This window comes from Gymnoscopelus braueri (genome assembly GCF_963280865.1).
Source record: "Gymnoscopelus braueri genome assembly, chromosome: 16".
NCBI classification, from domain to species: Eukaryota; Metazoa; Chordata; class Actinopteri; order Myctophiformes; family Myctophidae; genus Gymnoscopelus; species Gymnoscopelus braueri.
In genome coordinates, this window is record NC_137616.1 from 44,779,002 (window position 1) to 44,793,636 (window position 14,635).

The window sequence follows — 14,635 nt, forward strand, 5'->3', positions numbered from 1 at the left end:
GTCTCTCCAGCTCTTTATAAAACAGAAAATGCATTTTCGTTTCATTTCCAATTTTATCCAATCAGGATAGAGAACTCAATCAGGATATAGATTAAACAAGTAAAATTGGAAGTGATGACACTAAGAAATGAGCAGGCAAAATTGGAACTGGAACACTATCAAAATGAAGCTTAAAAATGGATACTTTCTCCTGATTGGCTGAGATTTTGACACCTACCGGAAAATGTATTTTCTGTTTATGAAAGGGCTGGAGAGGCGGGGAGACTCCTGTTACTGAACAAACACTCTATAGCAATGATTACTATCAGAATATAGTGCTTTAACCTTTTAACTAAATACTTTTTGTTTTAACCAAAAAATATCACTTACCCTACCTTTAATAACAGATAACTGATCATTCTCGGATCAAACCGCCAAACTAACCTAATAGGTTGATGACGCCGTCGTTGTAAGAAGCGAACAGCTTGACCAGGTCTTTGAAGAGGAGCATGAATGCAGCGTTGATGATCCCGTTGTTCAGCTCCTTTGGATGGCACTGAGAGAGAGTGAGAGAGAGAGGAAAAAGGCGGGTTTGTTCACGCGTCGTTATCAAGAAACGAATGCGGGCCGGTTCGTAAATATAAATAAATAAACAAAAACTATGCTATGATGACAATGACTATGACTAAATATATTGACAATTTCGCAAACAAATGAAAACTAGACGAAAATGTTATGGGACTAGTGGAGAAGAGATCCAGTAGATCTAAGGACAAGTCATTTTATGCTTGGTTGCGCACGGGCGTTGCACTCCAGAAATAGACGATCTACAAACTTCGACACGTTGTGAGCTTGTAGATCAGCTATTTTTGGTACGCAGTTAAGTATAAATCAGGCATCACGGCTCGCCAAAAAAAACAATTTAGTCGACTAAAGTCAACTGTGGATTTAGTTGACTGAAATCTTATGATATTCATATTTAGTCAACTAACACAAGACTAAAACTAAAGCATTTCAGATGACTCAAATATGTCTAAAATTAATGGCATTTTATTCAAAAGACTTTAAAGTAATACTAGGTAACGTTTTCAACAAAACTAAAGTTAAATTGTATATCTTTTGTGAGTGGCAAAAGTTTCACAACACCCACTCCATGAATTTCACCCCCGGAAGCCTTTTATTTATATATTTTCTATTGAACGGTGTCGGGGGGGACTTTCCCGGGAAAATGACGTCATCTGGCCGGAAAACGGAGGCGGAAATGCACTGGTTTCCTGTTTGGCCAGGAACTACCGCAACGGTTTCCTGTTTGGCCAGGAACTACCGCGCTAATAACAAAAAGGAACCTCACGCTGATTTTAAGAGAATGTAGGATTGGAAGATCGAAAAAGAACAGAAAAAGAAAGCACAGCTCATGGTAACTAATGCTCCACTGGCTAAGAGAAACGATCCGCAGATAGTATAAAACAATTAAAAGAACGCTTTTTGAAACGCTTCCGGCTTCCGGTGAAAACAAATGGAATTCTGGGTAATCGAGGACTACGGAAATTGTATGCAGTGACGGTAGTGACCAGCAGAGGTTGCTAAAAATCGTTATTTGTGAATCTGCATTGTACAACTTTAAAACTAATTTGAAATTTGCTCTCAAAATTAACACTGTTCGGAAAACCGCCAATTCAGAAAAGGTTTTCGTGCCAGTTGTGTGATATCGGCACCTGTGATCAGCATCATTTGTGGCCGACATCCATGATTCACATAATGTTGTCTCATTCGCGGTTGAAACCCATCACATGCGTAGTGTCAAACTGTCAATGGCATCTCATTAGTGGTCATTCACAGGTAACACCCAGTGCAAATTTTGCGCGTATTCACATCCTTGCATTGACTTTGCATGTAATCGTGCCGCATGCTGTTTCTGGAGAACTGCTGACACTGATGGGTGTCAGCAATATACACGCCAAATATAAAGGCGAGCGTCTGGGCAGTTATCCAGATATAGTTGCTGTCGTGCAAAAAACTCTGATCTTCATATTTGTACTTTTTTGTGTTTTTTTCCGTAAATGAACGCCCTACTTGATCATACTACAGCGTCACACGAAAGAAATAGCAGATCTACAAGCTTGAAACGCACACGGAAGCACCCACTCACGCACACACGCACGCACGTACGCACGCAGGGGCCGACTCCAGTCACATCGATCGAACTCAGGTAATGCGTGCAATGTTGCATTACAACCACACTTCAATCAAATTCATACTTAACCCATTGAGACCTGAAGCCGATTCTACATGTCTCCTAAATCTCAACAGTTTTCTGAAAAACGTATGTTTCTATATCAGTGGTGCTCAATCTTTTTCATGTCAAGGACCACCCAAAATGATATGTATTTGGCCGCGGACCCCCATCAAAATATTTTGTTCCAGGGACCCCCAGAAGCAAATATTTGAGTTAAAATGTTTGCTTTAAAAATATATATATTCAAAGATTTGCACACATTTTCACGAATTTTCAAAAATAGCAGATCTACAAGCTCGTAGCGCGGCACTCGGTGCCGCGCTATGAGCTTGTAGATCTGCTATTTTTGAATAGCCCAAAGTGTAAAATAATGCTTTTTAGCTCAAATCTAAAAATGACACAGTTCCAGGTCTTAATGGGTTAAAGCCGTTACACACCACGGCTTTAAGGGGGGGGGGCAAATAAATGACATGAAGTATATAAACGAAGTTCATTCAGACTCACGTCAAACTCCAGCAGTGTGTCGATCTGAGTCTGCAGGACTGGCATGCCTTTCAACAGCTTCTCTGTGGTCATGGTCCGCATCACGCCCTCGGCACTGAGGTCAGTCGACAGATAGAGAGACGCCATTCATTCAGGCAGTGGTGAAAGTAACTAAGTACATTTACTCAAGTACTGTACTTGAGTACAATTTTGAGATCAACTTTTTACTTTACTAGAGTATTTCCAATTGTCCATACTTTTACTTCTACTCCACCACATCTCAGAGGCAAATATTGTACTTTTACTCCACTACAATTATTTGAAAACTTTTAGTTACTAGTTACTTTACAGATATAAGTTATTACATTATAAAACATACATTAACCACTTTAAGGGACGGGTATTCTGATGGGTCATTTGACAAAGATGAAAAATGCATGAAGCGGGGATCGCATACAGCGCTGTATGAGAGGGAGACGTGACAGGAGCCTCGCTGATGAGGGAGGAAGCCTCGACGGGGATTAACGAGGACTAAAGGGGGGTTTTAAAGAATTAATTGTAGGACTGTAAAAGTGTCCAAAGATAGGGAGAATTAGGGAGATAAAAGGTGTCAATGATAAGTAGCTCGTTCCATCCTTCAACAGGGAAGGACATTTCGAGGGGATGGACACAGCTGCCAATTAAATTCAATAAATGTATTATTGAGTACGCACAATACATTAAAAAGTATAAACAGCGGACAGTTGAACAAGTGAGACAAATAAAAACAGATTCACCAAAACATTTAATGACTATTAAAAATGTAATCCCCCACTTGCAAACCCACACAATTTTTTTTCATAGTGCATGCCATAATGCAGCAGTTTTCAAACAGTCCATACCCGCTCAGTTAACAGTCCAATAAACAGTTTGACAGTTAATTTCCAATTAATTCCCCTGAGTTCAGTGCCTTATTATAAAGTGACAGACTGTGCAATGGATAGTGAACAGTAGCAGGGTGGAAGTTAGTATGTTAACATAGTGAATTCATCATCTTTACATTGCTGGGGGGGGGGGCTATTTCTGAGCCTTCTGGTTCTGACCAGCAGACACTTAAGCAATATTACACGAGAGGGTGTGCTTTACCGTCATTATTGGCACACCAGTGATGCGGTCAGGAACAAGGCGGAGCCGAGTTCCGCAAGCATCACTGAAGTGCCAATAATGTAGGTAAAGCACACCCTCGAGTGTAATATTGCGATTATACAACAGTTACCAACAAAACACATCCAAATGTATTCATATTGTGGGGCAATTCATAATAAAAATGTTTCGCTATTATCCGTTTCCCTGTAAAGAGAAGAGTTTATTTGACTGAGACATTAAATAGTCCCTGTAGCAGCGCTCTTAGCCACCGTCTCATCAACACAGCTGATTCGAGTAGGCTATATGCTCCGTCATACGACCGTGTCACGTGGCCAAAATAACTGATCTACAAGCTGACAACGCGTCGCGATGGCGACGCGTTGTGAACTTGTAGATCGTCTATTTTCGCCGTGAGATACCTTCGTACGATAAAGTATAACATACGTAACAACATAGTCCATTTTGCATAGCTGTTTGTTCTCCGGTGGCGGCTGTGGGTCAGGCTACTGTCTGTTTGTTTTCCTACCGTGGGACAGCGTGACGTCACAGCACAGCTGTGCCATATATGGTCTAATCAGGTGCGGACTGCAGTGCGGAGTGATTTATTAATGTGATTAGGCCCGTGCTATCATGCTGTTTTGAAGCACGGCTAGATAGCTATTTCAACCAATCAGATTGTTTGGTCGGAACTACCTTTTGTATAATGACGGTGTTGCGGGTAACGGTTATGTTGTGGCCTCACGCAGAGTTTCTGGTAGATATCTTTATCCATTTTTAACAGTGACTTACCCTTTCTTGACTTTGGTGAAGTCGAAAGCCATCTGGCGGTAGGCGAAGGCTTTCTCGTTTAGGTAGCGTCCGTACCGTCTGATGAACGTGGACATGTCATAGCCTGAGGACGACCAACGGCACCACATCACACAAAATGACCACAAACACCTGATGATATTTAACTAAAGGATCATCCACACCTAGAATGATAACTATTAAGCTATAACTATAACAATAAATGATGTGATCAAGACTGATCACGTGCGGATCCCTCAAATGTTTGCATGATCCCATCAGTTTGGCAATGCCAGGCTAGATGTGAGCATCCACGCGTTGTGAAAAAAAAACATTTAACGTGACTGACGTATAGAGCGTTATGCACTGTAAATTGTGATGGATTTTGATTGTCTGTGAGTGTGTCTATCATTTATCAAATTGATTTGGAAGTGATCCCAATATCATTCACCACTGTCGTTGTAGTTGGACTCTATACACTATACGCTATTCACTTCTTTTTTTAAAACAACATATAGTTATCTTTATAGTTATCATTCTTGTTTTAGATTACCCTTAATACTTGGCAAATAAAATGTCATGAAATGCAGAGCAGATAACATACAGTACAGTACAGTACAGTATATTGTGGCTGTATATTGTTGCTACAACAAATGTTATATTGTCTTTGTCGGGCTTCCACCGACAGAGACGATATAACATTTGTCATTTTAAAATGTCTGTATTCTTCCATGTTGTGCACTGGGCAAACCGCCATGGTGTGATTGCCAGTGTTTCTGACATGCCACACCCTGATCGCACCAATTTGATTTATCTTCCCAGGTGGTGTTTTCATTGTGCAGCACAGATATAATGCCCAGGGTTCCCGTTACTGTCAAACATGAACCTGCAACTGCATGCTTGGAAATACCATCTATTAACATAATAACATTTTACGCAATAATATACCTGACTATGATTTGTGTTCTTTATAATAAGACAATGTACTGAAGCAAGAATAAGGCACGCGCACGTGTGTGTGTGTGTGTGTGTGTGTGTGTGTGTGTGTGTGCGTGTGTGTGTGTGTGTGCGTGTGCGTGTGCGTGCGCGTGCGCGTGTGCGTGTGCGTGCGTGTGTGTGAGTGGGAGAGAGAGAGAGAGAGAGAGAGAGACAGAGACAGAGAGAGAGAGAGAGAGACAGAGAGACAGAGAGAGAGAGACATAGAGAGGTGCAGTTTCAGTGTCATTTCCTCTGTGTGCCAGATGGCTGTGTGTGTGTGTTAGTGTGTTATCTGGTCCACACATGCACACAACGGCTGAGTTATGGGCTGAGGGCTCTGCCTGGCCATTCTCACCGTGAGAGCCGGTTTTGTCGATAAAGTTGCTGAGATTGAACAGAGCGGTCCTGGATGCCAGATACTGAATGAACCTCTGAAACAAAACAAAACAACACATAAGGACATTAATAAGACTTGTACCTGTAACCTGTACCTTGTCTAAAAGCACTGAACACATGGACATTACACATGAAGGACAAACACTGGGGAGAAAATACACCCCAATGTACTGTAGCTATACCAACACACACATACACGACAAAATCCTGTTATAAAAAAAAAAATTACTACATTTTTATCCCACGATTTCGTAAACCCAATTTATTTTCACCCAGTGCCAATTGTCTAAGTAATCCTGGGCACTACACTCCCTCTGCCAACATAGGGAGAGCTCAGAGCCGAGCTCATGCCTCCTTCAATGCATGAGAGCTTATCACCTGACGGGGGAGTTTCCCTGGTTAGACGTAGCGCGTGGAAGGAACACGTTATTCCAACCAGTTCCTTTCCCCTCCATCAGGCGCCCCGGCTGACCAGGGGGAGGCGGTATAGCGACCAGGATTACTACATGTTTTTGTGAGGGTATTAAGTACCCTAGGGGCCACGGGGAGAACATGCAAACTCCACACAGAGAGGCCCTTTCGACAACCCCACCTAGGGTATGGGCACTGATGACGTGGAGGAGAGTACACGCCCCCAGCGCCCACAGCGTCCCCGGCGGGAATCGAACCCAGGACCTTCTAGCTGTGAGGCGACAGCGCTACCGACTGCGCCACCGTGCCCCAAAATCCTGTTAATTTCAACATTTTCAACATTTTCAAACACTGCTTCCTAAACAGTGGGTCAGGACCCATTTGTGGGCCGTGGACCAATTTTTATGGGTCGCAAGTAAATGTACCTTAATTTGAGTTTTCACCCAAAAAAAATCCTAAATAAAATAGAAATTCCATAAATTAGAAAACAAATGAGAAGTAGTGAAAATAGAACTGCAAGCTCGCAACGCGGCGCAAAGTGACACGTTGTGAGCTTGAAGATTTGCTATTTTCACTAGTATGGGTCCAGGGAAAACGTTCTCTTTTGGGTCTTGAGCTAAAATGTTTGGGAACCACTAGTCTAAAGGCTTTTAATATGCATTATGACTGACCTCACAGTAAAATCTTTGAACATTTAATTGTGTCCATTCTGAGTCTCCAACAGCTTTGGTTTACAGCCATGAAAGGCTTCTCAACACTGGACCTCAATGAATAATCCCTTTATGTGAAGAACTGTGGTGAAAACCACTTAATTGAATAGACAGATTGTCTATGTTGTCTATGTCTGTTATAATGATAACCCATTATTATTCACACTACTGTCTTATTTCAGCAAGGCAGACAATTAAGACTACTATCACACCAATCAATGAGTCTGTTTTGTATTCTACCTCACTAGTTCCTGGGTATACTCAGTGAGAGCAGCAGACAGCTTGGTAATAAGATATTAGTGCTCTCATCCAAACTGAGCATTTTGGAAATTGGAACTGACTCGGGACAGTCATTTGGACCGATATTTAAGCCCTAACAAGAAGAACCACAGTATTCTCTACCTCGGCTAAATCAATTACAAAAGAGCCCATAAAACGTAAAAAAAAACTAAACGATTCAAGTCCCCCTATGTGTAATAAATGTGATGAAGAAATTCGTACGCTTATGCACAGATATGTTTTGGAAATGTACAAAGATACAAGTGTTTTGGAATGAGTTGGATTCTTTGATTGGATATAATTTAGACTTTTCCCCCTCTCCAACCTGGCAGCTAAGGTGTCCAGTGCAAGGAACAGTCACAATGCCAAATAGGCTCTATGCACAACAGCAGCCATATTGGAAAGAAATTGGGCCTCTTCCTTACTTCCTTCACAGGTGTTACCAATGATACTAATGAAGGCTCTGTTCCATTCTGGTCAAACAGAGTCAGGGTGCTGATATTGTGCATGTTGGCTCACTGGAAACACTCTGCTACACCAGTGGGTCTCAAAGTGTGGTCCAGGGACCCTCTTGGCTCCTTTAGGGCAGTGGTTCTCAAACTTTTTCATGTCAAGGACCCCCAAATTGACACTTATTAGCCCGCGGACCCCCATTTGAAAAGATAAGCCAGGGACCCCCCATAAGAGAAGATTTTTTACGGCTCTAGCAGTGATTCTCAACCATTTTAATTTCAAGGACCCCCAGTTTGACATGCATTAGGCTACGGACCCCCATTTAATGGCATTTCTATCACTTGGACCGCAATTTATACTGTAAAATCTATGTCAATTTAACTCTGAGAGTGTACAAATGGAACCAAATGGACCCGTTAGGGTCCATTTGGTTCCATTTGTACACTCTCAGAGTTACAGACCCATAAGGGTCCATTTGGTTCCTATCCATCATTTAGCTGGGGACCCCCTGGAACCCCCTCAAGTACCCCTGAGGGTCCCCAGACCCCACTTTGAGAACCGATGCTTTAGGGGTTCCAAATGGGCCCTTAGAGGTGTAACTCTGAGAGTGTACGGGTTCCATTTGGTTCCATTTGTACACTCTCAGAGTCATGGGCTACTTGACATTAAAACGTTTGATAACCACTGTGCTACACTAAATGGAACAGAGCCCTCATTAGTATTCGTAATTGGTAAGACCTGTGAAGGAAGTAAGGAAGAGGCCCAATTTCTGTCCAACATGGCTGCTGTGCATAGAGCTTATTGATTGGAACACTCTTGTATAGCAAGAAAGTTATTTTAATTGAATTTCATTTGGGTCTTGTTATTGCCTGCAATATTGTGGCACCTACTTTTATTTTTTTTGGTTTATGTATTTTTTTAGTAGCTTAAGCCATTGGTTCTCAAAGTCCAGGGGGTCCCCAGCTAATTGATGGATAGTTAACCAAATGGACCCCTATGGGTCTGTAACTCTGAGAGTGTACAAATGGAACCAAATGGACCCTAACGGGTCCATTTGGTTCCATTTGTACACTCTCAGGGTTAAATTAACATTGATTTTACAATATAAATTGGGGTCCCAGAGATAGAAATGCCATTAAATGGGGGGTCCGTAGCCTAATGCATGTCAAACTGGGGGTCCTTGAAATTAAAATGGTTGAGAATCACTGCTAGAGAGCCGTAAAAACCTTCTCTTATTGGGGTCCCTTGCTTATCTTTTCAAATGGGGGTCCGCGGGGTAATAAGTGTCAATTTGGGGGTCCTTGACATGAAAAAGTTTGAGAACCACTGGCTTAAGCTACCAAAGGAATTGTAGATTCTGTACACATTGTATACTGAACCGTAATGTGATGTACCCTGACACCATACATGAGGGGTCATACACTGCTGCAGTTTTTCCTTTTTCTCCTCTATAAATATAGCTTTTTGTATTTGTTAATGACGTGTATCAATGTGTTAATATTCTATGCTCTGTCGATGAATTGAATACATACAGTATAGGACCACAATGGAAACAAGTCCCCAGGGATCCCCCCCCCCAGGGATCTCCAAAAAGTTCTACACTCCTAAATCCTCAAATAGTGGGTTTAGCCTAGCCTGGTAAACCCTCCCTCCGGAAATCTCATTTCTATTTGATTCCAGGAGTGAGTCTGGCCTGATAGCCCTTTGTGGGAGTTTCTAGTGGAATTACCAGCTAACCGAGCCTATCAGCGTCGTCGCACATCGTTCTGTGATTGACAGCGACAGTTGGCCAATCAGGTGGCGAGTTCGAGTGAGCCCAAAACACGAACGGCAGCCATCTTTTTCTTGTCCGCTATAATCTCCGCTATTTTTTGACTTCAAAAAGCTCTCTAACTTCTATTTTGAGGCACGGAATTTACTTATAATATATCGTTTGGATAGAATTTAGTTGTTTAACTTCATATATGTGGTCAATTAATCATGACAAAGCCTATTTAGAAATAAAAATTTAGAGAACCGGTAGGGGTGGGCAGTGACACCCATGTATCCGAATAAGGCAACCCATTTTGGGCTTGGCTGTCTCAAAAGTCCCGTTGACGTCACATTAGACTGGTGAACTGCTGATTGGCTGAAGGGGTTGTCAGTCAACGGTATTACTTCCGCCCAACTCAGCCTGCAGCCAATATTGCAGAATGGGCGATCAGCCCAGACTCACTCCTGGAATCAAATAGAAATGAGATTTCCGGAGGGAGGGTTTACCAGGCTAGGTTTAGCCTGTATGGCCAATTAGGGTGTTTTACTGTACCTTTGTGCGGTTTACATTTGTTTGACTAATAAAGTATTCAATCAATCAATCAATCAATCAATCAATCAATCAATATAAAAAGCTAGAAGCTCAATAAAGAAAGAAAAATCTAAACAAACACAATGCAGCGGTCCCGCAGCGGTCTAGAGGCCCCGCCCACTCACCTCGTTGCCCTGGACGCACATGTGGTGGGTGGTGACGAGCGCCTTGAACACGACCACCCAGCTGGCGTTGGTGGCCCTCTCGAACAGCGTGTCGGCCATCTGAGGGATGTTGACGTTGGTGGCGTTGGTGGCCGACACCAGGTCTGTAGCAACGCACGCACACGCACACGCACACGCACACGCACACACACACACACACACACACACACACACACACACACACACACACATGTTATCATTCACAACATTGTACCTTTTGAAACTGCTGTTTAAACATAGTATATCGTCTCTGTCGGGTGGAAACCTCATATGTCCAAAAAAAACGTTACTTTTCGGGATTCAAATTCAGAAATAGCAAAGAGTAACAGATCTACAAGCTTGAAACTTCGAGCTTGCAGATCTGCTACTTTTGATGCTTTTGTGTGACGCTGGAGTATGATCAAGTGGGGCGTTCATTTACAAAAAAAACACAAAAAGTGAAGAATTTGGAGATAAGAGGTTTCTGCCCGACAGCAACGATATTGTACCTGTCTCTAAAGTCCCAGTCCACACCTACGCAAATACTTGCAACTTCTTGCCACCATTATCCCAAAATGGTACCGGTCTGCAACTGGTCAGTTCAGACCGCTGCAATTTCTTGCAACTGGTTGCAAATTGCAACTAGTTGCGTAGGTGTGTACTGGGCTCGAGATCACCCATGACTCTTATTTCTAATCGCATACACCATACAGCAGGGGTCTTCAACAGGGGGTCCGGGACCCCTAGGGGGTCCTCAGAGTTACTACAGGGGGTCCGCCAAATCTTTGTGTGATGATTTATTTTTTTTACCTGAACCACTTGAACCCTAGCATCCCTATTCTGAGGAGAACTTTAGCCAAAAATAGCAGATCTACAAGCTCACAACGCCTCGCAGCGCGAGGCGTTGTGAGCTTGTAGATCGGCTATTTTTGGCAAAGAGGCTATAGGTGTAGAGGGGAAAAAATGGGAGCAGACCAAGTAAACAAAAAAAGTTCAATCTGAAACACAATTTTATACAATATAGAGGGGGTCCCTGCTTCATCTCTCTCACAGCTAGGGGGTCCTTGGCCTGAAAACGTTGAAGACCCCTGCCATACAGTATCCTTATTTGTATTCTTACTTTTTAATTACTAGTATACCTTGCTGTTGTATTGTATTGTTATGTTAGCACAGTTCTGCAGAACAGGTCCTGCGAACATTTCACTGATTGCACTTTATTGTGACAAATGAAACCTTTCTTGCGTCTGATTCTTGATTCTCGAGGTTGAGAATCAAGAATGAGAAACAACTTTATTGTCACATCTCAGGTTTACAGGTGTAAAGAAGTGGGTGAAATGATTTGCATTTTTGTGCAAGCTTCATCATTTGTGGTTTTCAGGAAAGGGAGGAAGGATAGAGATAATTTCCGGAGTTAATAACGATGACAAGTACAGGAAGAAAACTGACTTACAATCTAGGGGTTATCTCTGTTGTTAATATCTGTTCAAACAAAGCCATTAATAAACCCAGCTTTGGTCATATGAGGACATTACGGTTCTGTTGTAAATGTCAAAGCTATTTCCTCCCCAGTAGTCTTCTTCTAGACAGCCAATGAGGATGTTGTTGATACAGTAGACTGGAGACACGCAGGCTAGCAGCGCATCAAGGATGCAGCATGCACAAGCGCCCACGCCTGCACGTGCTTGTGCACGAGCGTGTGCACACCGAGAGAGAATGCAAAGAGAAAATATTGCGTTGTCATGCTTTTTTCTGTCTGGGTGCCATTACTACTGAGCCAGTAAGACCTGTATTTTTGAATCACAGAATACTTCAGAGTCTTTAAAGCTGCACTATGTAAACTTTCCTCTTCTACCCTGGATTTGAACCCTGTTTCCTGCGCAAGTGTTTTACCATTGAGCTAATAGAGCCGGCCTGCTTGCTCGGGGGATAAACTGAATTTTGACCATCCTGCAGTTGTGGAAAGTAACTAAGTACATTTACTCAAGTATACTTTTGAAGAATTTTTTCTTATTTCCAATTTTCAATACTTTTACTTCTACTCCACAACACCTCAGAGGCAAATATTGTACTTTTACTCCACTACAATTATTTGAAAACTTTAGTTACTAGTTACTTTGCAGATTTTGATTATTACTAGTACAAAACATACATTAACCACTTCAGCCCTATATACGTTTTGGCCACTTAAAATAGCAGATCAAAAGATTTGTATACATCTATCTATACAATCGCGAGACTGGCTGAAAGAAATCAACGGGAAATCAGGGCAAAACGGGAAAAAATCAGGAAAAAAAAACACAAAAGCACTGCGCATGCGTATGCACCACTGTTGCCAGATCGTGCGCGCGCAACAAGCAACCAGCTTCATGAAAAAACACAAAGCTGCGCGCTGCGCACGCGTCGACGCACTTTCTCTAACCAATTTACACCCACTTCACGCTTACAACACCTGGACATGGCAACGTCGCTCATCGTTCTGTGATTGACAGCAAACGTTGGCCAATCAGGTGGCGAGTTCGCAGCCTGAAAAAAGACGAACGGCAGCCATTGTTGGTTGTGCGAGTCAGGGTGCGAGTGCCTTCACTTCTTATTTTCGCTTATTAAACGCTCTCAAACTTATTCTTTGAGCCACGGAATTCACTTATAACATATCGTTTGGATAGAACCCTCTGGGGTTTTTTTTTACTTTTTTTTATCCCATGATTTTGTACCCCCAAACGACATTTTCTTTGGCGGGGTTAGGGGGGGGGGTACTAGAATTCTGCCCGCGTAGCGGGCAGAACTTCTAGTTTTATACATTTGAAAACTTGTGAAATGGGACATTCTGCGAAATGAGAACTTTCTACTTCTGGTACTTTAAGTACATTTTGATACCAATACTTTTGTACTTTTACTCAAGTATTTCTTTTTATTCCGGACTTTTACTTGTAACAGAGTACTTATACATTGCAGTATTGATACTTTTACTTAAGTAAAGTACTTTATCCACCACTGCCACCAGGTCAAAATTGGTGTCATATCCACTGTTAGATCCGGTGTATCAGAAGCAGAAGCATGGCTTCTTGCCACAGAGGAGGAGTGTAACAAACGTAGGTGGCAGCAGCAGCAGCAGCAGCAGCAGCAGCACCTTGAAGCTGTTATTATGGATATGGATCAGCCCCCATGGCCTTGTCTCAAGTACACCTCCAGACATCCACTCTGCTGCTGCTGCTGATGCTCGCACTAAAAATACAGCCAGGCAATCAGTGCTGGCTGCAGGAGATGACTTTAACGGCCATAATGTGGCCGTTGATGGGGATAAGAGAGAGAGAGAGAGAGAGAGAGAGAGAGAGAGAGAAAACAAGGGATAAAAGAAGAAAGAGAATGGATAGAAGTGGAGGGATTGGGTGCTGTTGAAGGTCTTAATGGCTGAATGATAGTTCTTTGGTGGACAGATCTTTGTGAGCTTGTTGATCGGCTATTTTGAGTTAGGGTTTCACTATAGTTTGGGTCCCTGCAGGGAGACAGGGAGACATCAAAATGCTCTTTTTGGTCTCAAGCTAAAACGTTTGGGAACCCCTGGATTATTGCTAATGACTTGTGAGGAGACTAGCCTCGCTGACCTTACAAACACACACACACACACACACACACACACACACACACACACACACACACACTCACACTCACACACACACACACACACACACACACACACACACACACACACACACACACACACACACACACTCACACTCACACTCTCTCTCACACACACACACACACACACACACACACACACACACACACACACACACACACACACACACACACCACACACACACACACACACACCACACACACACACACACACACACACACACACACACACACACACACACACACACACACACACACACACACACCTCTGTTTGGACACCACAATTGGACACCACCTCGACACATCAGCCATTGATCACTTCTAGGAATGGACATTTCCTAGAATTCTGATTGGAATTTGCCTATATGCAAATTCGAAGCATCACATACACAATTCTAAACCGCTAAACAGTGCCGTTAGAAACAGAGGTCCCGGGGGTAAAGTACCTGTCCGTCACCGAGGCCACTATAGGGGTTCAAATCCACCGCAATGCTCATTAAGAACGCAATGTTCAGGGGAGGGGAAGCCAAGTGGGGAGAATAATGGGGGTGTTGAACAGGAGGAGAAGGATGGAAGGAGCTATGTCCTCACAAGACCCCCCCCCATCAGATCAGAGGTCATCAAAGCTCTACTTAAAACCCACCTATTCTCTTATTCTCTATACATTTGTTT

The 14,635-nt window shown here is 42.8% G+C and overlaps 1 pseudogene across 1 annotated transcript in view; it reads right to left on the reverse strand.

The window, feature by feature from the left end:
• The window catches only part of LOC308103673 (clathrin coat assembly protein AP180-like), a 60,042-nt pseudogene that overhangs the window by 30,982 nt on the left and 14,425 nt on the right, over positions 1-14,635 (reverse strand). The window contains exons 2-6 of the transcript in view: positions 10,306-10,448; positions 5,943-6,018; positions 4,613-4,715; positions 2,720-2,813; positions 424-535 (exon numbers count right to left, since the gene is read on the reverse strand). The product of the transcript in view is annotated as a clathrin coat assembly protein AP180-like (transcript). The remainder of the gene's footprint in view (positions 1-423; positions 536-2,719; positions 2,814-4,612; positions 4,716-5,942; positions 6,019-10,305; positions 10,449-14,635) is intronic.